The 22,644-nt window shown below is 39.4% G+C and overlaps 1 protein-coding gene across 6 annotated transcripts in view; it reads right to left on the bottom strand.

Annotated features, from left to right (window-relative positions):
* RIMKLB (ribosomal modification protein rimK like family member B) overlaps positions 1-22,644 on the bottom strand; it is a 156,598-nt gene that overhangs the window by 66,396 nt on the left and 67,558 nt on the right. For 2 of the 6 annotated variants that reach the window (XM_057492303.1, XM_057492302.1), the window contains exon 1: positions 10,525-11,083. The exons of 2 other annotated variants lie outside the window; for them this stretch is intronic. The gene's annotated coding sequence lies outside the window, so the exon portion shown is untranslated. Of the gene's footprint in view, positions 1-8,578; positions 8,608-10,524; positions 11,087-22,644 lie in introns of those variants that run through there. 2 more of the 6 variants (XM_057492304.1, XM_057492306.1) reach the window with 2 other exon arrangements.

Here is a 22,644-nt window from a genome sequence, read left to right as displayed (position 1 = left end):
ACTCAACAAAGAAGTTTACTTTGATATTAGAGACGGTTTTCCCATGCAAACTTCTAGATAGGCACAACTTTAAAAAATCACTTTCAAGTGAGAATAGACTAGGCAAGCCTAATTAAATGGGAATCATAAAGTGCTTCGTTCATTTTTCTCCTGAGGCCCCTTCCCAATGGTAATTATCCTGGTAGTGATAAAACAAGATCACAGTCTACCATCTGAGGATATTAAGGCAACTCTTACTATTTGGAAAATTCTTTATTCCAGATGAGACATAGCATATAAACGCAAAGGACTGAAAAAGAATAAAAGGGAGAGAAGAAAAAAATACATACTACTGTTTCCATCTGGCATTTGCGAGTTGTGCTTTCAATGATGTCATTCTTTCTTGGATGTGAAATAGAGGCACTGGATTGGGTTCACAGAGAAAACTAACGCATGTGTGATCCTGAGTTGCAGGCACTCTTTCACAGTCTCCTTTTCTGTGACTTTTCTCCTGACAGCTCTCCTTCTGTACAAATCCCAGGGCTTCATTCTTAAACCCTTCTCTCCTTTCTTTAGAAATATCATCCTTAGCCAAGTTTCAACTACTATCACTGAAACCTGAATATATCACTGAACTACTAAATAAATACCTCTTTCCAACCAGGAGTTTTCAACTGAATTTCTGGTCCCATTTCAACCTGCCTACCAGGCATCCCTAACCAAATGCTATCCACTGCTGCCTCAGTTGAGCAAGTAAAATAAAAATGAATTTTTACTTTTATTCATGTACCCGCTCTGACAGCTGGATTTCCCACTGTGATAGCTAAATTTTATGTGTCAGCTTCGCTGGGCAATGGTGCCCAATGGTTTGGTCAACTGTCTGTTGCTGTGAAGCTATTCTGTAGATGTGATTAACATCTACGATCAGTTGCTGAAGGAGACCACACTCTATAATGTTGGTAGGCTTGGCCCAATCAATCACTTGAAGGCCTAAAGAGCAAAAACAGGTTTCCCAGAAAAGAAGGAACTATATATAGAGAGAGAGAGACAGACAGACAAAGATACTATGTATATATATGTAATTTCCTATTGGTTCTATTTCTCTGGAGAACCCAGACTGATATATCCATCCTATTTAAGGAACTTAAATCAGAAACCTGGGTATCATTGTTTACTTCCATCCTTCCTTCTGCTTAAACAAACATGCATACCACAGTCATTACATCTCCTAAATATCACTTGAATTATACTCTTCATCTCCAGTACATTTACCATGTAACACCTGAGAATACTAAAGAAGCCTCCAAATTAATCTTCTACCCCCCATTCTCTTTCATTTTCCAACTTTCTTAACACATAATATTGTCTCATGCCTCCTTTGGCTTGGAATATGTATCCTAGACCTACCTACTTACTGAACTTTGGGCTCAGGTGTTAACACACCTATTAACTCCTGACTCCTAAAAATCATCCTAAATCCGTGAGTCATTATTTTATTTTATATATATTCTAGTGATTATCAGACTACATTGCAATTCAGGTGTCTGGTTTTTTTAACTAGGGTCTGCCAGTACAATAAGATGAATTCTTAAAAACCTATCTTTTCATGTAGATGGTCATACTTAAATGATTCTATTCATTACAATTTCTCTTTTTTTTAGAGATAAATCGTAATTCAAAAGTATGTTCAAAGAATAATACTAGCTTACATCAGTGCTTCTCAAACTAGGGACCTGAAATCTATTTGAGGTCTGTGAACACTTTTCCCCCTTTATTACTCAAGATCTAAAAGTTCATGGGCCTTTTCCCCACAAAAATCCTTCTTAATCTTATTGTACAGAGGAGTTTATATCTTCTTGTCTATCCTCGAAACCTAGCATTTCCAAGACATTATATCCCATAATAGCACAGTATATGAGGATGTTGAATGATACACATGCCTTATCAAATTCTGGACATTGGGCTAATTTATTGAGCATGCTCATATATACCATTTCAATTAAACCTCAAGGTTTACAGTAACCATTTCACAGATTAAGAAACTGAGATCAAGAGACTTACCTAAAATATGTATTTTTTACTAATACTAAATAGCATAGCCTAGATTAAAAGACATTTTCTGATTCTAAATACAAACAGCTGTTCTCCAAATCATGTTATGTGCCTATTAAATGACTTAGTAATAAAATTATACCTTTTAAGGTCAACTTTGTGATGCTTCAAGTTTTAACCAAGGAGCTATTTATCAAGGCTTTTTCTCTCAATGAGTCCTAAAGCCTCCAATTCTTTTAAAACTGCACCCCCCAATACAAAACAAAATTTGGGATTTATATGAGATTTTACCATCTTTCCTTTCCCTTACTCTATTCAAAAGTATACACCAGAGGTAGGTCTAAATCACTGTTAGAAATGAGAAAGAGTGGGAATAAGTGATAGAGGGACAAAAGCATTAAGAAGGGAGAAAGAACTACTGTTTTGGAAGGGAGGCAGGTGACTTTTGTAGCTCTTATTGAAGGCACAGATAGTGAATGAATAATAGATGGAAATCTCAAAAGGGCCTCAGAAACTACCAAATAATGTTAAAATCCAGTTACCCCATTACCCACTAATAATGCTCTTCAATAAATCATCACAAAAGAATGACCCTTTGAAACTTGGTTTCATCCTGTACAATCACATCCTTTAGCTAAGATGCCACTTAAATTATCAGTTTTATCAATGACTTATAAAATAATATCACTTAGGTTTTTTGAGTTTATAAAATGCCATTTCTGTACCACTTTACCTTTAAAGTAAACTGGAACACTATGAAAGGAGGAGCAGGAGGCTAGACATTAGTCAATTTGACTTCAGCAGTGACAAAAGAGAAATGTAAGGCAGCTTGTCTATGGTCCCTCCTTATATATGAAAGAGGATACCTCAAAAACGGAGCAAACATCTAATCTCCCAAAGTTTACACAACACATTCACTCACACTCTCTTCTTAGAGTTCTTTCACCTATGATGCCTTAAAAAAAAAAAGCTACATACATGATTATGGGTGAAAAATGAGGGGATAATAACCATTCTCCTATCCAAACTCAATACCGTTCCTTTATCAAAAGACTGAGAAAACTAATGGTACAAGATGAATGTTTACACAGAGAAAAAGCAATGAGGGTAAGGCTAGGCAACACTTTGCAATATATAGACAAGTACCTATAAATTCCCCTTCTTCATGCAAATAAACAAATGCATGACAAAGGCAAAACAATGCATACAGGTGAGGTTAAAAACACCCTACATTTACAGTTTACAACACACTTTCCACATACAGTTTCTCATTTAATATGCATATAATCATGTGAGGAACACAGACAACTATTATCCTGTTTTAAGAAATGGCCTGCCCAAGATATCACTATAGTAGAGCCAGGAGCAGGATTCAGGTTTTCTGATTTCTTTGCACTCTTTTCTGTTCTATCTAAAGATACAAAGGGTTGGATAAAGAAAATAAATTCAGATTCTGAGTGATTGTATGTACCAAATCCTGAGTTAGGCAGTATTTGTATCTTCTAATTTAATCCTCACAACCATCACTTTGATAAATTATTGTCTTCATTTGACATGTGAAGCTATTCTGGCAGAGAGTTTCACTAACTTGTCTAAAGTCGCACAATTAGAAAGTGGTAGAGCCCAGAGTGACTTCAAATTCCACACACTTTAGAGACTGCCACTTGCCTCCCAATATCCATTTTCTACTTACCTCTTAGTAATGATGTATAGCTGAGCACAATGCCATATAACCTAAAGACTATATTCCCTACACTTTCTTGCAACTAAATGTGGTCACATGGCTAAATTCTGGCCAATGAGAGCTGAGTGAAAGTAGCACACTGCAGCCTCCAGGAGGCATACTTAAGAGGCGTCCGTTGGCCCTTCCTCCACGCTGCTATCTGCAATGTGGATGTCATGGCCACAGCTCTAACAACCAAGACTGTGTGGACAGGCATCAGTCCTAGGAAAAAAGCACAGCTACGTGTTAGAACTTGAATCCCTGACAACTGTGTAGTGCGGTGCCCTTGGACTGCCTACTACCTCTTCCGCATGAGAAAGAGAAACTTCGATCTCATTATGTCAATGATATTTGGGAATTCTTTATTACAGACCACTGACCCTTACCTTAACGAATATGCTTTATCATAACTTGATCAAAGTTAGAGGAAATTATTCCCTTGACATCAATGTTTGTATATATCAGCAAATAGTGGCACTGTTTATAAAAGAGATTCTTTTTACATTTATCATTTCACTTTTACATTTACTTTCACAACATCCCTGGAAGAGTATTTCTACATTCCTCTCCCCCCACAAAAAGGGGACTTTTCAGTGTCAAAAATCAGTCTTAATCTCAGGTAACCTAAGAATCTAAGAGAACTACAAAATACACAGGCTAAACATTCACTTAAGCATTATATTCAATTAATATTTGTGTGCCTACTGTGCATTCTACCTATAGATACCATGGTAAACAAAATTAACTAAGTTCCAGTCCTCATAGAGGTAAAAATGATCTGATGTTAAAATGTCATGAGTAGGAAAAGATGCTGAACATCATTCATCATTAGGAAAATGAAAATCAAAACTATGAAACTACATTGCATAGATTTGGATGGTTACTATGAAAAAAACTAATAAATATTGGGGACAATCTAGAGCAACTGGAAGTCTTGCAAACTGCTGGTGGGAAGGTAAAATGGTGCAGCTGCTATGGACAATAGTATAGTGGAACTATGAACAACAGATCCTCAAAAAATTAAAAACAGAATTATCATTATGATATAACAAATCCACTTTTAGGTATATACCCAAAAGACGTGAAAGCAGAGTCTCACAGTACATACATGTTCATAGCAACATTACTCACAATAGCTAAAAGGTGGAAGCAAACCCAAGTGCCCATCGATGGATAAATAAGCAAAATGTTGTATATACATATAATGCCTTAAAAAGGAATTAAATCCTGATACATGCTACAACATGGATGAACCTTGGGAACATTACGCTCCAGGATCTACAGCAAACAAAGTTGAACGGTTGTTGCCAAGGGTTGGGGTTAGGTGAATGGGGAGTTATTTTTATGGGTATGGGTTTCAATTTTCCAAGTGGAAGAGTTCTAGAAGTGGGTGTAGCAGGGGCTACAGAACAATATGCTACTTAAATGCCACTAACCTGTGTACTTAAAAATGTTAAGATGGTAAATTTAATGTTGTATTTTTTTTTTTAGATAATTATTTTTTATTGAAGGGTAGTTGACGCACAGTATTACATTACATTAGTTTCAAGTGTACAACACAGTGATAAAACATTTATATACATAATTCTAGGTTCCAGCTATCACCATACCAAGCTGTTACAATATCTTGACTATATTCCTTATGCTATACATTACATCCTGGTTACTTATTTATTTTGCCATTGGAAGTCTGTCCTTTTTTTTTTTTTTTGTGAGGGCATCTCTCATATTTATTGATCAAATGGTTGTTAACAAAAATAAAATTCTGTATAGGGGAGTCAATGCTCAATGCACAATCATTAATCCACCCCAAGCCTAATTTTCGTCAGTCTCCAATCTTCTGAGGCATAACAAACAAGTTCTTACATGGAGAACAAATTCTTACATAGTGAATAAGTTACATAGTGAACAGTACAAGGGCAGTCATCACAGAAACTTTCGGTTTTGCTCATGCATTATGAACTATAAACAGTTCAAATATGAATACTCATTTGGTTTTTATACTTGATTTATATGTGGATACCACATTTCTCTCTTTATTATTATTATTTTTAATAAACTGCTGAAGTGGTAGGTAGATACAAGATAAAGGTAGAAAACATAGTTTAGTGTTGTAAGAGAGCAAATGTTGATGATCAGGCGTGTGCCTGTAGACTATGTGTTAATCCAAGCTAGGCAAGGGCAATAAAACATCCACGTATGCAGAAGATTTCTCTCAGAACGGGGGGGTGAGGTTCTAAGCCTCACCTCTGTTGATCCCCAATTTCTCACCTGATGGCCCCCCTGCGACTGTGCCTGTCTTAGGTTGTTCCTCCCTTGAGGAATCTTACCCGTCTCTGGCTAACCAGTCATCTTCCGGGGCCATACAGGGAAATGTAAAGTTGGTCAGTGAGAGAGAAGCCTTATTGTTTGAAAAGGTTAGCTTTTTACTTCTTTGCATATTTATGCCCTGTGGCTTCTATGCCCAGTATTTGTCTTGAGGTGTCTTTACCCCTTGGAAGAATTATGATACTCGGTAAATTTGATATGAGGCACGAATTCTATTTAAGGGTTGTAATTAGGAAGGAAGAAGAAAAGCTATAGAAGTAGCAGGCGGAAGAAAACATGGGAAGATTGATTATTTCTTTGACATATCTTCTTGTAGAGTTAACTTCAGCATGTATAGGTTTTAAGCTACTACTTAAATTGCGCACACACATTAACATAATAGGAGTATAGTTATATAACCAAAGCATATCTGTAATCACCAGCCATAATGTTGTATTTTACCACAATAAAAAGCAAAGTGGAGATGGAAAAAAAAATGTAATGAGCAAATTAACATGCAAAGTTTTACACTGTCAAACAAAAGGTGAAAGGAAACCTTTACGTTTACTTCAATTACTTGTACATTAGTTACTAAAATTCCAAAATTAGTCTTTGGTATATAAAACCTATTAAACTTTTTTAAAAAAAGGTTTTCTCTGGAATCCAAATAAAATTTCTAGTGATTTCACTTAATAGAGGAATGTTACCAAAATATCTCTGGAACATGGTACAAAACTTGAAAAATGTTCCTGAGATGCAATGCACAGTATAGCTCAAAGTTAACATGTTAAATGTTGGGCCTTCTTTCCAAGTTTTCTTTCAGGACATTGGTTTGAAAAAAAGGAGTTGGGAAGCTATTAATAAACTCAAGACGAAGGCTTTATAAATATGGCTAACTAAATCACAGGTCAAAGGAATAAGCTAACAACTGAGAATTCCAAAGCATCATGGAAGAATTCCAAGGCTGCTATTTGGGCAGACTTGCATAGAGAAAAAGAGAGAGAGAAAAGAAATGGAATGTAAGAAACTAAGTAACATAACAACGTTTAAGAGGTAGGTTTGGATAAAATTTTTTTATCATAACTTGGCAATGTCCTGCCATTTTTGAAAGAAAGGTAGTAAAAAATTATTTAGGTATATCATCGTTTGCACAAGTTTGTTTTGTTAATTCAACTCACAAACTGGTTCACATTTTATAAGAACCTAGTAGACTCCTCCAGTCACTGAAGAGAGCACCAACTAACAGATGGAAAGTAAAGATATCAACAAAATTAGTCAGACTATGAACTCCATAAAAACAGAATCCCAACTGGTTTTATTCCCTGCTGTTACCTCCAGTGGACATTCACATATGACAGGAAAAAAACCTAAGTGTTTAGAGTTATTTGATAGAAATTTGCTATACTGAATCATAAGGGAGTATCAAAAAACATAGCTATTTTCAGTATTAAATACCAGGCAAATGAGCACCCTGTAAGATCTAAAAATAGCTGTCAAAAATTCATAGTTTATTTTTTCAACTTCTCATAAAAAATAAACAATCCAAACCTAATGCTACTGTCTATCATCATTATACAACTGATCCTAAAATAACTACTTCCATTAACAATTAAAGTTAGGAGTAACAAAAAAAAAAATTTCGTTAAGAGGAGGAAAAAAGATGTAAGCAGATGGGTTCCATGCAGACCAGGCTCCAAGGGAGAAGAGCTGGCTGGCTCTGTGGCTTTTGTCCTCCAAGCCAATTTCGAAAGGAAAAAAAAAAACACTGGAAAAGAAAACACTGAAAATAACACTAGTTACTATGAAGCCAGGAAGTCAGTCTTTTTTTGCAAACCTAACATGTTCACAGATACACATGGCACATGAATCTAAAATACAGTATCTACAGATATTTTTGAAAGTACTATATTATTTTTTTAATTACTAGATTATTTCTTAACAACTCTTAATATGACAAGCAGCAAAATTCCCAAGTAATGAGACAATTTTCCCAACATCTGTACCTAATCTCCCCTACTCAACCTCTGCTGAAACAACTGCACATGCCAGTAAAGCTAACATTTAAAAATAACACTTTTCTCATTATTCCTATCCCAATCTACACCCTCAGATTTTAAAATTACTATTTTATTTCTAAAGGCTCTTTCTCTTATGCTTACAACTTAATCCCACTTGCAGAGAACACTTCCTTAAACTAACCTGCCACAATCTGTCTACAAATCCACATCACTAAAGTACACCCAAAAACAGATGTCAGCAAACCTACAGTAAAACTCACCCTCTCCTTAGTTTGGTTTTCTCCCCCTCTTTATTTGTCGTTCGTGGGTATAGAAGCACTTTCTCCATCCATATTAACTCAGTTTAGGTCTCTCACCTGCTCCCCAGAGGAAGAGAAAAGCTTACTTCCCAAACTGTCTGCTCTGTACCCTTCCCCTAAGCCTTTCCAGGGTTCATGGTGTTCAGTCTCCCAGCTCACAGAAAGGGGAGAAGTTTCGAGAAAGCAATCTAGTAACTTACCCCAGTAGCAAATCCCAGGTGGATACAACCTGGAGAAAGGAAGAATTGGGAGATTTAAGATATGTTTCTTTCTGGGCCCCAACAAACCAATGCTTGAAGCTTGGCTGGTGTTCGCTGGTCCACAGGAAAACAAGCGTTCACTTGTGTTTCTTCACAATATAGCTGAGAATGGGTAGAGGATTTTTAAGATGTTGCTGGTAATTTCCCTCTGGAGAGGAAAAGGGGACCGAATGAAAAGGGTAATTTCTTATCACTCTCCCCTCAACCTCCAAATGCTATCATATTCAAGAGGAACTCTAATGAAACATGAGAAAAAATTCAAAAGCAATCCACAAGAAACTAAGTAGAATTTTAGCTGGTAGCCAAAAGTCTAAAGGTTAAATATACATCTCATTCCCCCTGCAGGGGGAAAGGGGAAAGGTGAGAACGGAAAAGTGGCTCTTTGGAGAACTGTATGTGACTATTGCTGTTCCCCTTCTGGGCTCTCTGTTCTCAGAATCACAGACTGCCCCCCTTCCCAACAAGCAGACTCCAGCACCTGGTGCGGGTTAAGAGAAGACAAGTCTGAGAGAAAAAAAGGGAGACAGAGAGAGAAGCATCATCAGCCACATTGCCAAACTAACAACTGCATCTATGACATAAAAGAAGTAAATTAACAGCACTAACCAAGATAAAAAGGAATAAACAAAAGAGTACCTCAATACAAAATAGGCCTCCCCTTTGACGCACTAAAACAGCACCCAGTAACCACTGGAAAAGAAATTTAACCCTGTTAATTTTAAAAATTAGAGGTTTTTATTCTAAAAGTTAGAAAATAAATGTTCTATCTCCATGCCTGCACTTTCAGACTTTCAGACAGTGCAATTATTCCCAATGAATAGCTTTAAAGTATTTGACAATGAATTGTTTAAGAAAAAAAAAAAAAAAACACACACACACAGAAAAGATGACATTTAAACTACACAATGTTGTGAAATGATTTACCTAACATTAAATTTGAATGGTTAGTTAATAATTAAGAACATCCATAAATACAATAAATACATCAAGCCCACAAAAATGGAAAATCTTCCCTATTAGGCTGCCTACATGATTTCCATACAGATTTGTAATTTAACCCAACTCCACAAAGATGTAGGAACAATTTATGTAATTAATGGGAAAACAACAGCACATTCAAAGATTTTATATGGAAGTTACATTCAACACAGTATAATAGCCCCACTGACAGAACAGAATTACCACCCTATCTCTATGCATAAATACAAATGGGATAAAATACTGGAATTACAAATCTATCAGAGATAAGGATTCATTACTAGGGTAAACCTGAGATTATTGTCCCTTATGTTGGGTTTTTTAAAGGTGGGGGTGGGTGGGAGGTAAGATTTGCATCACGGTCAAATGCTTTTAAAAAATTAAAATTAAACAAGACAAGCGATTATCTTCTCACCCCATTCTTATTCAGAGGGCTGTCAAAGGAAAGAGGAATGACTGTCACACTCCACAATTCACACGTAGCGAGGAAAACGTGGAATTAACAACATAGGAACTGCACCACATCCTCTTCCCTCCGTCACACCACAGGAATTCGTCTGATGGAAGCGGAGGCGGCACGAACCACCACTTTCCAGGACAGGTTAGCACAACGCACGCTCTACTCCAACGAGCACTCCCAGGGTCACCACACCCCCTCCCAACCGGGGCGCCCCTACTCCGCGGCTGAGGTCGCCGTTCGCAGCGGTTCTTCCGGCTCACGCACCCGCCAGGGCGACTCCCACCCCGCACACTCGCGCGCCACCGTCCCCGGCCCCGCAGCGACCACCGGCCTCCTCGCCCAGCCCGGGTGCGCTCAGTCGCGTCCGGGCCCGCGAAAGGGGGTCGGGGAAGGGCGCGCCTCTGCCTCACGCCCCTCCGGCGGCGGGGGCAGCGATCGGGCCGCTCACCTGGCTCGGGCGGCTCCTCCCTCGCCTCGCAGCCAGCTGAGCTGGGCCAGGGCCTCTGAGGGGAACGCGGGCCGCCGAGCGGCTGGAAGTCTGAGGAGGAGGGGAGGGCGTCGGGATGGCAGGAGCCGCCTCCTTTCTCTGCGGCCGTCGCCGCCGCCGCGGGTCCCACCGCCAGGCCAGGCGCCCGGGCACACTCGCCCCCTTTCTGAGCCTCGCGGTCGGCCCGGCTCTTCCTCTCCCCACTCCCACGCACACACTCCCACACACCCACCCGGCCGCTCCTCGCTCCCTCGCTCGGCTACCGTGCGCGCGCGCGCATCCCCGCTCACACCCAGCGCGCGCGCCGCCGGCCGAGACCGCCCCGCGCTACCCTAGACCGAGCGCGAGCGTGCGGCGCGCGCGCGCGGAAGACCCTCGCGCGCCCCGGCCCCGCCCCCCATCTCGGCGGAGCCGGGGAGGGCTCGGAAGCGGGGCCCGGCCTGGCGGGTCTACCACCTGCGGCGTGACCCGCCCTCCGGGCTCACCCTCCGCGCTCGCAGCCGTCGCCGGCCCCTCGGGCTGAGGAGAGGCGGCAGAGCGCGCACGCTGGGAGGAGTACGGGAGCGCGAGAGAGCTTCGAGGACGCGCTTTCCCCATCCGCCCCCAAACCGTCCCCACTGAGAAAGGGAAATGGGTGGGGGTTGGGGAGGGGGTGAGGTGTGTTTCCAGCTCGAAACCGCATGGTTTATTCCTTCCGTTGCACACCCTGCCGCCCCCCCCCATTCCCTCCTCCGGCCCGGCGCGAGCCCCCGGCGCGCAGCGTGCCGTCGGCGTGTCCGCGCCTCGGGGCCTCCACCCGCCCAGCCGGCCGGCCACGCCGCCTTCCCAACGGCCTCCGCCCAGACGCCGCTCGAAGCCTGGGCTCTCCCCTCAGGGTCTCAAAGATTTGGGAACAAAGATCACCAAGACCTATCCTTCTCCGTATACGGACTATAGACAATGCCTCCATATATTGTGAGGCAAATTGTTAAACTATATCATATATTCCCGGGGCTTTCAGCAGGTTAAAAAATCTAGGCAGGGTTGTGTGCTACAGCCAGCCCTGCCTTAGAAACCGGCCTAAACCTTGGACAAATCACTTAACTTCCTCCGAGGCTTTGTTATGAAAAGATAAGTTATATTCCAAGGCTGCTCTGAGAATGAGGTAATATATTTAAGACCATTTTGTAAATTTCCAAGCTCTATATGAAAATTAGAGTCCAAAGGAGGCTAAGTGTATGAATATGTTCAACTACGTTGCTACTCTGTTAACAGTGTTTCTAGATCATGAAAAATAAAACCAAAGGCAACAGACGACTGTGCTATTGGACACGGAAGATTTATTTCCAAGTAACTTTACGCATTTACTACCACCGCAAGATCCCAAACGGGAGAAACAATAATGCCTGAACCAGTTTGCCTTCTTGCAGGTCACATGCCCTCCTCAGTCGCCTCAGGCAACAAGTTATTTTCAGGACTCCTTTCCCAATCTTTTAGGTCTGTTTTTGTTTGTTTGTTTTGCCCAGAGTCCTTTAAGAGACATAGCATCTAGAGTGATTAATTTCTGGACTGAATTGGATTTCTAGTTCCACTCACCTATTTGATCTTCTGAAATAATTTAACGTCTGTACATCTTCGTCTGCTCAACTATAAATGTTAACTATAAAAATATTTTATAAGAACTATAAAAGGCACCTATGTCATTGAGTTGTGATAAGGAGTAAATGAGTTAAGTATACAAGACTTAATGACCAACACAAACCAAGTGCTATGGTAAGCATTACTTCTGTTACATGTTATGCCACTGAGGGTAACCTACGATAGTGAACTATTTTCACAAAGAACACATTTACTGGAACGAGTGTGATGTGTGATACACTTTCAGAAGAAAGGAGGAAAAGTCTACAGAACTAAAATGTTGCTGTTTACTTCCAGTCTGATATTCAGTCTCCTGGAACAGAGTATATTTACCGTAGAGACAAAAGAGACCCATCTTGTGATCAGAGAAGCTTGATCACAGAGATATTAACACAATGAAAATGTGACAAAAGATAGAGTGAAATTGACAAAGGGGAAGTGTGCATGACCTATTCTGCAGAGGATCAGTAATACCTAGTTTATCCTTTAATCCCACTGTTAAGGAATCCAACTCATAGCAACCATGCATCACCCAGAAAAAGCAGGTTGTTTTGGTAAAACTGCGGATAGGGAGTATTTCTCTAATTTACCCACCACTTGTCTTTTTTAAAAAAAAAGCTTTCATTCAATGTACTGTCACTATATGCTAGACACATCCTAAGAAATTCATTTTTACAACATCTTTGCTTTTCATTTAAGCAACACAGCCAGAAAACAAAAAGAAAAAACTTGTGTGTGTGTTTTTAAAGCCAATGATAAGGCTTATTTTAAATAGACTGTCATCATATAAGGTAATACTTAGGAAATTAATGGTTGAAGTCATTAGTTCATATTTTTGTACGAAGCAATGAGAACAGAAATTATTTTCAGCGTTTCCATAATGAGAAAGCAAGGTACAAAAAGGTTCAATTTCTTAGATTTAATCATAGCCTGTGCTTTCCTGGTTGATATAGTTAGACATGTATAGACTCACAAGAAATTCATGATGTTTACAACAGCTTTGCTTTTCATTTAAGCAACACTGCCAGAAAACAAAAACAAAACTATGTGTTTTTTTTTAAGCCAATGATATGGCTTATTTTAAACAGGCTGTCATCATATAAGACAATACTTAGGAAATTAATGGTCAAAATCATTACTTCATATTTTTGTATGAAGCAATGAGAGCAGAAATAATTTTTGGCATTTCCATAATGGGAAAGCAAGGTACAAAAAGGCTCAGTTTCTTAGATTTAATCACGGTCTGTGCTTCCATGGTTGGTATGTTTAGACATGTATGAACTCACAACACCTCCTTTGGGTAACAGTATGTATTCAAAAGTATTTTAAGTGCTTGTCTTGGTTTAATCATATAAAACTCATTTTTAACCAGTAAATTAATATTCTTCAGTAGAAGTCAGTTGAATCCCTGGAGAAGACATAAGTAACCTAGCATCTCTGGCATCAGATAAATCTGATTTGAAATCCTGCTTTATTTACTAGCAGCATGTGATTATTGCTTAACCTCTGTAAGCCCCAGTCTTATCAACAAAATGAAGGTTAATTACTTCATTAGGTTATAAGGATTAATGAAGTGACTCAAACATAAACCCCTGTATAGTAAGTGCTCAGTAAATACTGGTATATTATTATACAAGACTAACTGATACGAAAATAGTAAAGTATCAAAGCTATGCAATGTTTAGATATGTGCAGTAGGAGTCCAAATAGTTATACATATATACTGTGTGTCTCTATGAGTGTGAGGCTATCCCTGCTACTATAATATCTTTGAGACAAAACTGAAATGCATCCATTGCCTAAACCAAAAATACTTCCAGATTTTTGCTTCTTTCTAGACACGTTAGAAATCAATGGAAAGGTTTTAAAAACGGATTAAATCAGAATGTCTGAGTTTTGGGTCCAGGATACAAAATTTGTAAAGATCTCCAGGGAATTCTAATGTGCAGACAAGCCAAAGACCATGATTTAGACAGAGATGTTAGAATTAACTACTTTATCTTGATATTTCAGTTAATTATCAGTCAGATTAACTAGTTAGAATATGAAAGCTGGATTTGCAGCCAGAAGTATTTTTAAAAGTTCTTGGCAAACTATATGAAGATACTAGGGGGAAAAAGTGAGGGTGGATTGAAAACAATCTCCCCTAACAAAGCTGCCCAGGTCCAACCAACCCCATGCCTCTGATTCCACTTGTGTTGCACTGTTGTGTATCTACTGCAGCCAGAAAAGCTAACTCACCTATTATTATCTAGAGTTCGCGTCAAGCAAAAGTCTTTAAATACTACATACACACCATCTGGTGCAAATCTTTTCCTTCTGGGTTTAAAGACAAGGAAACAATCCGGGATTTGGTGAAAACTAAAGGCGTCAAAATAGTAAAGTGGAGAATTGTAAATAAGAATGAATCCAGGATTGTTATCAGTACTTAAAACAGTGTTCTTCTTTGGGGGAATCTAATGTGATTACTGTAAAATTCACGTGGCTGGAGAAAAGGTAGTGGGTGTCAGGTCAGAACCTATACTAGCAAATAACGAACAGCAGTGTCAGCTGTAGTGGATCTAGCTGTCCCCACTGCTTCCTCTCCCTGAGCCAGCCGGCTAGAACCAGCCCGACAACAACAGTCCACAGTTAGAATAGCTGAACACTGATCTAACCTTTCTCCACCCACATCCCTCCCCTCCCTCCTCCTTTTCCTCCATTCCATTTCTGCACGTTAAACTGAGTGCCTGCCTCTCTAACTATGTAAGAAAATGCCAATGCCAGACACAAAGGAGGATGGCGTGTAGAAAGGGAGGCAAAACCACACATGGGCTGAATCAGGGAAGGAGGGTGCAAAGCAAAAAAAGGCTTAGAAAGAGGAGTGACGTGGGTTTCCCCCTGCTTCTTTAATTGTATCTGGTTATTAGCAGTATTTCTTTTCCTCCATTACACAGGAATAACCTAGAATGCTTGTTTAAATTGCAGATCCCTTGGCCCTCACCCCTGACCTGAATCAGCCTGTGTATCTGCATTTTTCTGAGTCAAACTCAAAGCTTAACAGCTTATGAAGCAGCCACAAATCTAGATTTTAAATAAACATACCAGGTGATTCTTAGACACATGAAAGTTTGAGAATAGTGTCTTAAAGAGGCAACCATTTGTAAAAAGCTCAACATTTATGAACTCAATATTTTAGCCTTACAACCTTGTAAGGTTGAACAGTTATTGTTAGTCCCCTCTAACAGAAGAGAAAATTGAGGCAATGAGATAAAATCTTTGGTAGCCATTTCCTAGTCTCCTGATTCCCTGTCCATTGGAGTATCTTAAATGTATATCAATCTGGGAAGAATGAAAAAAAGAGAATGGAATGAGCAAATGTAGAAGAACCTACCATTTGGTATGGGGAAACAGGAATGAATTGGTAGACATTCCAACTGCAGAAATGGTTATATTCAAACCACACAAGGGTTATGTGGACCTTTTGCATATCTATGACAGCAGCAGCACCCTGAATGATTAACAAAACATTTACAGATTGAATGAACAAATTCTGGAAGCATCCTAAGACGTGACACACCGTAATGGTCCTGGTCCCCTTTGCTGCCTTCTGCATGTTGAAAAGGTTTGCCTAGAGAGCTCTGTTAGTTCGTCTAAGCTCATGTATTTATCCTTGGTACAAAGAAACAGAGCAATTTATATCTATTCTGTCCAAATTCTTATCTGCCCTATTTCTTCATTTTGTTCTTAAATGATTTTTGCTCTGTTGGTTTTCAAACCCATATTGGTCATGCAACTAGATTTTGAAAAACTTTTCTTGCTTTTCCTATTTAACATTTCTTCCATCAACTACTTGAATTCCCACATCGACCCTCCTGATTTTTCTCTCTCAGTGCCTTTCAGTTTGGGTTTTGTCTTAACAGCATGGTAGAAAGTCAGAGGAGACAGTAAAGAGAAAGAAAGAAAAAATGAGGGAAAAAAATCAATGTTGGGTGACACAACAAAATTACTAGGCAAATCTCTGATACACAGGTTGCATGCAATCCTTGTTGTTTCCCAGAGCTTTTCTGGACAACTGGTGCAGACAAGTAGAAGATTTGTAATATAGGAGCTATAATATTGTTTTGCTTAGTAAATAAATGGTGAATGAAGACTTCAGGCATAAGCAAGTGATCACAGAAGTATTTGAAACATAAATTGTTATGTATCTGTCCCCAGTCTCATAATACACCTGTCTAGAACATGGAATGTTCTCAGAGCTTTTGCATATATTAAACAGTTTAATCCTCCTAATAACCCTCTGGGTTTGCTTATCTATCTACTTTTTACAAATGAACAAACTGAGGCACAGAGAGGTTGAGTAACTTGTCCAAACTCACACGGCCAGCAAGTGACAAAACTGATTTGAACCCAAGCATCAAAGTACATACTCCTAACCACTTCTTATAACCCCTCCAAAAACTATAAAACTGGTTTTCTTGGAAGTTTCTGTCCACTTCTTAGTACAGTAGCCCTCCCGTATCCACTGTCTTAGTTACCCACAGTCAACTAGTCAACTGCTGCCTGGAAGCAGATGATCCTCCTGTTGATACATGGTCAGAAGATTAATAGCCTAAGGCTAAGTGATGAAGCCTGTGTCATTCACCTCACTTCATCTCATCACGTAGGCATTTTATCATTTCACATCATCACAAGAAGGGCAAATGTAGAATAGTAAAATATTTTGAGAGGGAGACCACATTCACCTAACCTTATTAAAGTATTTTGCTTAATTGTTCTACTTTATTATTAGTTATTGTTGTCAATTTCTTACTGTGCCTAATTTATAAGTTAACTTTATCTGAACGTATAGGGAAAAGCTATATTAGGGTTCACTATCTGAGATTTCTGGCATCTGGGGTCTTGAAACATATGCTCCGCAGATAAGGAGGGATGACTGTATGTAAGGTTTTATTTAGATATCAGTACCTGCTGTTTTGGCATATGTCTCTAACATCATACACAAACATTTGGAAAATAATGGTACATATATATTAGAATTTATCACAAAGGATCTGAGAATACATTAACGAAGCATAAATGTGTACCTATAAAAATACATAAACCTATATTCAACAAAATATTGTTAGTAATGTGTGATTCCCCAAATATATATTCAGTTTTGACTAAGTACAAATCCATTTTAGTCATCAACGAATTTGCTAAAGTCACAGAAGCTTTTTATAATTATGCTTTTTCTCAAACTTCAGATACTAAAAATAAAACTACTATCTTGTGGAAGATTGTGAAGTGTTTTGAGGTTTAAAAAGGGACCCACTAATACACTGGGGCAAAGAGGATTTAGCAGAAATTCAGGGTTTAGCAGAGAAATCAAGATGTAGCCCCTAATAGGGCAAAAGTAGGTCAGTGTCCCTGGCAGTCACAGCGGGCAGAAAGTGACATCACCAAAGAAATGGGGTGGGGAGCAATGGAGGTGGAATTTACGGTTGGGAAGTGGAGAGAGCCGTTGAGGGTGAGAACTGTGGGAGCAGAGAGGAGGAATTTGCAGAGGCAGGCTTCAGTCAGCCTTTTATAGGCTGATTGCAGAAACAGCTGAAGCACCACTTCCTCCCCCACCTCCCAGCCTGCATTCTCCCAGGCCACATTCCCTATCTCCCATTACCAGCAGACCCCCTCTGCTGGAGACAAAGACACCAGAGAAAGGAATGAGGAGAAAGAACAAGCATGAAAAATAATTATTCGATAAAGGAGAGAGTGGAGTGGAAAGAAGTAAAAGAGAATTTTAACCAAATCTTGGGAAACATGAAGGAGAGGAAGAAATAACAAAGGAGAAAGTCAGATATTTAAAAAAAAAGAAAGAAAGGAAGAAGTAAAAATAGCTGAATGAAACAAAAGGCATATTAACAAATGGTATTGGGAATACAATAATTTCTAATTTCTTTGGATAAAACGTGGCATGAGTAAAGAGCTGAGAAAAATATCAAAATGGTTGCAATGTGAAAATCATCAAAAATATGTAGGTAGTGTTTTAGCAACAAAGCAAAACTGGGATGCTCCCAGCTAAGACTTCCCTCCCCAGCCCATATCCAAGTTCAAAGTTATGCTGCCTCTGTGTTTATTTGTCTAGATCTAGAAGTTCTCATGACTGAGTTAAATATCTCATTCTAGGTATTAGCAGTCCCTGTTAAATTTTGTTAATAATCATAGTAATAACAATAACGTCTTTGGAACGTGGAGATGGAGTATATTTCAACACCCCTGTTTTTGAAATACACCACGCACTTCACATATTATTTTAATCACCAAAAAAATAATGAATCCTGTTCAATTAACCTCTGATCAAAACTGAATGTCTTTCCACTATGTCCAATAGCTTTCTTGCCTAACAGTAAGCAAAAAAAAAAAAACCCTCTTTTTTTTTCTCATCCAAGAACTGTTAATGCTCCTTTCTGGATAATTATTAAGTTCTTAAATATTCCCTGCTGTACATGTCACCAAAATATACCTGTAATATACATGTCAAGATAAACTATGTCCAGAAAGAAATAAGGGAGAAAAACTAGGAAACATCACGAAGATACCAGAAGAACTAGGAGTATATAGTTCCTACATCTGAAAGAATGTTGCTTCTCTTTCCCTTGTCTCAAATTTCTTCCTTTTCTAAGGAAGGGATTTCTATTTTTTATCTTCTGTTTTCTCATTCCCCTTTCTCCAAATCTCCTCTTTCTTTTCTCTTGTTGCAACAGCTTCTTTTTTCCATCTCATGTTGCCCCATATTTCCTTCTCAGTTTGTTGTGTCTTGGCTTAGTCAGCCAGACTTCCACTAAACTCTCAGAGCTGGAATCAGAACAGTGCATTTGGCAAAAAGTCAGTTACACATACCACAGAACCACAAACAAGCACTCTGACTGCAAAATCCTTTCAACAATACATTCCCGGTTCTTGGAGTCAGCAGTTCACACAGACCCATGATCTGAAATAAACAACACATACATTGGCATACATTCTGTGTGCACATGGCCTCTGAAGTCAGCTCACAAAGACACAATATCTCCAGAAAGGTCCTGCAGGCAGCAGACACAGGCAGTGCATTCCCCCACCCCTTTCAAAAGCTCTTCCTGACTGGCTCATTCTCCCAGCCACCTCCTCCCTCACGCTGCCTAGCAATGACTCCCCTCCTTTTCCTGCAGTTCTCCAAGTCGTAACTGCAGTGCCATCCATCACCCTCCCAACAGATCTTCAGGCGAAGCAATTGTTTCTTAAAGCTCTTTCCCCCTGACTGGGAACTTGCTCCAGCAAAAGGGCTGTCAGAACAGAATCCCCTTCTGGAACACAGTACCGCAGGCTGCTCCCCAGTGCCCTAACTTATTTCTACAGATTTTAATTTTAACATGAAAGGCTTGGGGGGAAGGCAGGGAGGAAGTTAAAAAGAGGAGAAAGATAACAGAAAGAAGAGAAGGAAAGGAAAGAGAGAAAGCCCTGGTAGGAATTTCAATGAAGACAACTTGGACAAAAGCACAGACACAGACCTCAGAAGGAAAGAGAGAAGAGAGTAAAAGGGAGAAAATGGAGGAGGTGTAAAAATAAAAAGGGAAACAAAGAACAATGATAAAATATGGCATTTAATTGTAACAATTGTTGACTACGCTTATGGTAAGCATTTTGTAATGTATATAATTGTTGAATCACTGTTTTATACCTGAAACCAATATAATAGTGCATGCCAACTATACCTCAAGAAACAAAAAAGTCATGACAGATTAGTTATAACAGTTTCTCAAGCTTTTTATTACCCAATAAGTTACTGAGGTCACTCTAGATGTAGGACAGAGGATTAGAGGAGAAAGATAACAGAAAGAAGAGAAGGAAGGGAAAGAGAGAAAGCCCTGGTAGGAATTTCAATGAAGACAACTTGGACAAAAGCACAGACACAGACCTCAGAAGGAAAGAGAGAAGAGAGTAAAAGGGAGAAAATGGAGGAGAAGGTGTAAAAATAAAAAGGGAAACAAAGAACAATGATAAAATATGGCATTTAATTGTAACAATTGTTGACTACGCTTATGGTAAGCATTTTGTAATGTATATAATTGTTGAATCACTGTTTTATACCTGAAACCAATATAATAGTGCATGCCAACTACACCTCAAGAAACAAAAAAATCATAACAGATTAGTTATAACAGTTTCTCAAGCTTTTTATTACCCAATATGTTACTGAGGTGACTCTAGATGTAGGACAGAGGATTCTAGGAAAAGGTTAATAGAACTAGCAATAAAGAGAATAATGTCCTGATGAGATTATACATACTTTGAAATTTCCTAAAAAGACAAAGTAGATGACCATCACATTTATCTGCCACAAGAGAGGTTTAAACTACTAATGTGAAAGAATTTAGTGATGCATGTAAAGAAAGTACATTTGATTTTCAGTGAAAACTGCAGGTGACTTGTCCCAAATATCAAATTATTTGAGATGTACTAAAAATTTATTTGTTGTTTATTTGAAATTCAAATTTAGGATTAAAGATGGCAGCATGAGAGGTGAGATAGAAACCTCCTCCTAAAACCACATATAATACGAACATATAACTAATACAAAAAATCCTGAAAGAGCAACAGGGAAGAAGGCTGTGCCAGACTGCATACACCTGGAGAAAAGAGCAGACTTCACGGAACAGTAACATACCAAAGGATTGATCCAGTGGGACTCAAGCCCTTCCCCTACCCCAGCTCACCGGTGGGAGGAAGAGAAACAGAGTGCGGAGGGAGTGGAGGCCACGGACTGCTGATACCTAGCTCTGGAGATCTGCTCTGGGAGCACGAACTTACATTGCATGGTGCTCTGGTGATTAGTTGGGTGGAAAGCTAAGACAGATGGAATACCTGGAGAGACTGAGATTCCAGCTCCTTGTGGAAAACAGGGATTCATATCCAGCTGATCTGGGAGGGCAGTTTAAGAGACTTCCTAAAAGCAAGAGGGCTGCTAAAGGGGCAAAGACTGCAAAGAACTTACTGCTCAAGAGAAAGGACATGTAGACAAAATTGTCCAGGTGCACTCTGCCCAGCAGGTTGGGAACTTAAAAGATCTTCAGGAAATCCATCCTCCTGGCTGGCTACACAGCTCCAAAGCCCCACACCATGATATGCAGCCTACTGTACCTTCCTGCCAGCTAGCCCGAACCTGGCTCACAAACTGGCAGCCCCTTCCCTGGCATCAGGCCAGCCAGAGGGAAGCCCTGCCTACGGCAGCTAGAAACACAAAGCAGAGAGGCTTATACCTGTGTGTTCAGCCCACTGGTTCTGGCAGTGCAGACAGGCATAGCAGCTGGGAAGCAGGAAAGAGCTCTTTCCTACCCCCAGGAACCAGCACCACTCCCCTGTAACCCCCAACATCACTCCAGGGGCTGAGCAGCTCCAGAGAATAGAGCTTCTTGGCAGTATAGGGTGCCACATACAAATATGAAATGTCAAAGGAACCTGGTTCAAAGCAAAATCTGAACACCAGAAAAAGAATTCAGCAAGATTGAATTAATAAATCTTCCTGAAATAGATTTCCAAATAAAAATAATAAACATGCTACTGGAGGTACAGAAAAATATTCAAGAACTCAGGAGCGAATTTAGGATGGAGATCCAATCACTGAGGAACACAATGGAGGGTATTAAAAGGAGATTAGCTACAGTGAGGAGATGATAAATGAAATAGAAATTACAGAAGAAGAATACAAAGAAGCTGAGGCACAAAGAGAAAAAAGGATCCCTAGGAATGAAAGAATATTGAGAGAACTTTGTGACCAATCCAAATGGAACAATATTTGTCTTATAGGGGTACCAGAAGAAGAGAGAGAAAAAGGGATAGAAAGTGTCTTTGAGGAAATAATTACTGAAAACTTCCCCAATCTGGGGAAGGAGATAGTCTCTCAGGCTATGGAGGTGCACACATCTCCCAACACAAGGGACCCAAGGAGGACAACACCAATACATATACTAATTAAAATGGCAAAGATCAAGGATAAGGACAGACTATTAAAAGGAAAACCCATCAGGCTATCATCAGACTTCTCAGCAGAAACCATACAGGAGAGAAGGGAGTGGCATGATAATATTTAATGCAATGAAACAGAAGGGCTTTGAACCAGGAAAATGTTATACAGCAATATTATCCCTTAAATTTGAAGGAGGGATTAAATAATTTCCAGATAAGCAAAAGCTGAGAGAAATTACCTCCCACAAACCATCTCTACAGTGTATTTTGGAGGCACTACTATAGACGGAAGCATTCCTAAGGTTAAAAATCTGTCACCAGAGGTAATAAAAAGAGATAGACAAAGAGTACAGAATATGATACCTAATATATAAAGAATGAAGGAGGAAGAAAAGGAGGGAAAAAGAAAAAGAACCTTTAGATTGTGTTTGTAATAGCACACTAAGTGAGTTAAGTTAGACTCTTAGATAGTAAAGAAGTTACCCTTGAACCTTCAGTAAC

This window comes from Manis pentadactyla, chromosome 14 (assembly GCF_030020395.1).
Source record: "Manis pentadactyla isolate mManPen7 chromosome 14, mManPen7.hap1, whole genome shotgun sequence".
Lineage (NCBI taxonomy): Eukaryota > Metazoa > Chordata > Mammalia > Pholidota > Manidae > Manis > Manis pentadactyla.
The sequence above is the reverse complement of the archived record's forward strand: the minus strand, read 5'-3'. Positions and strand labels throughout refer to the sequence as shown.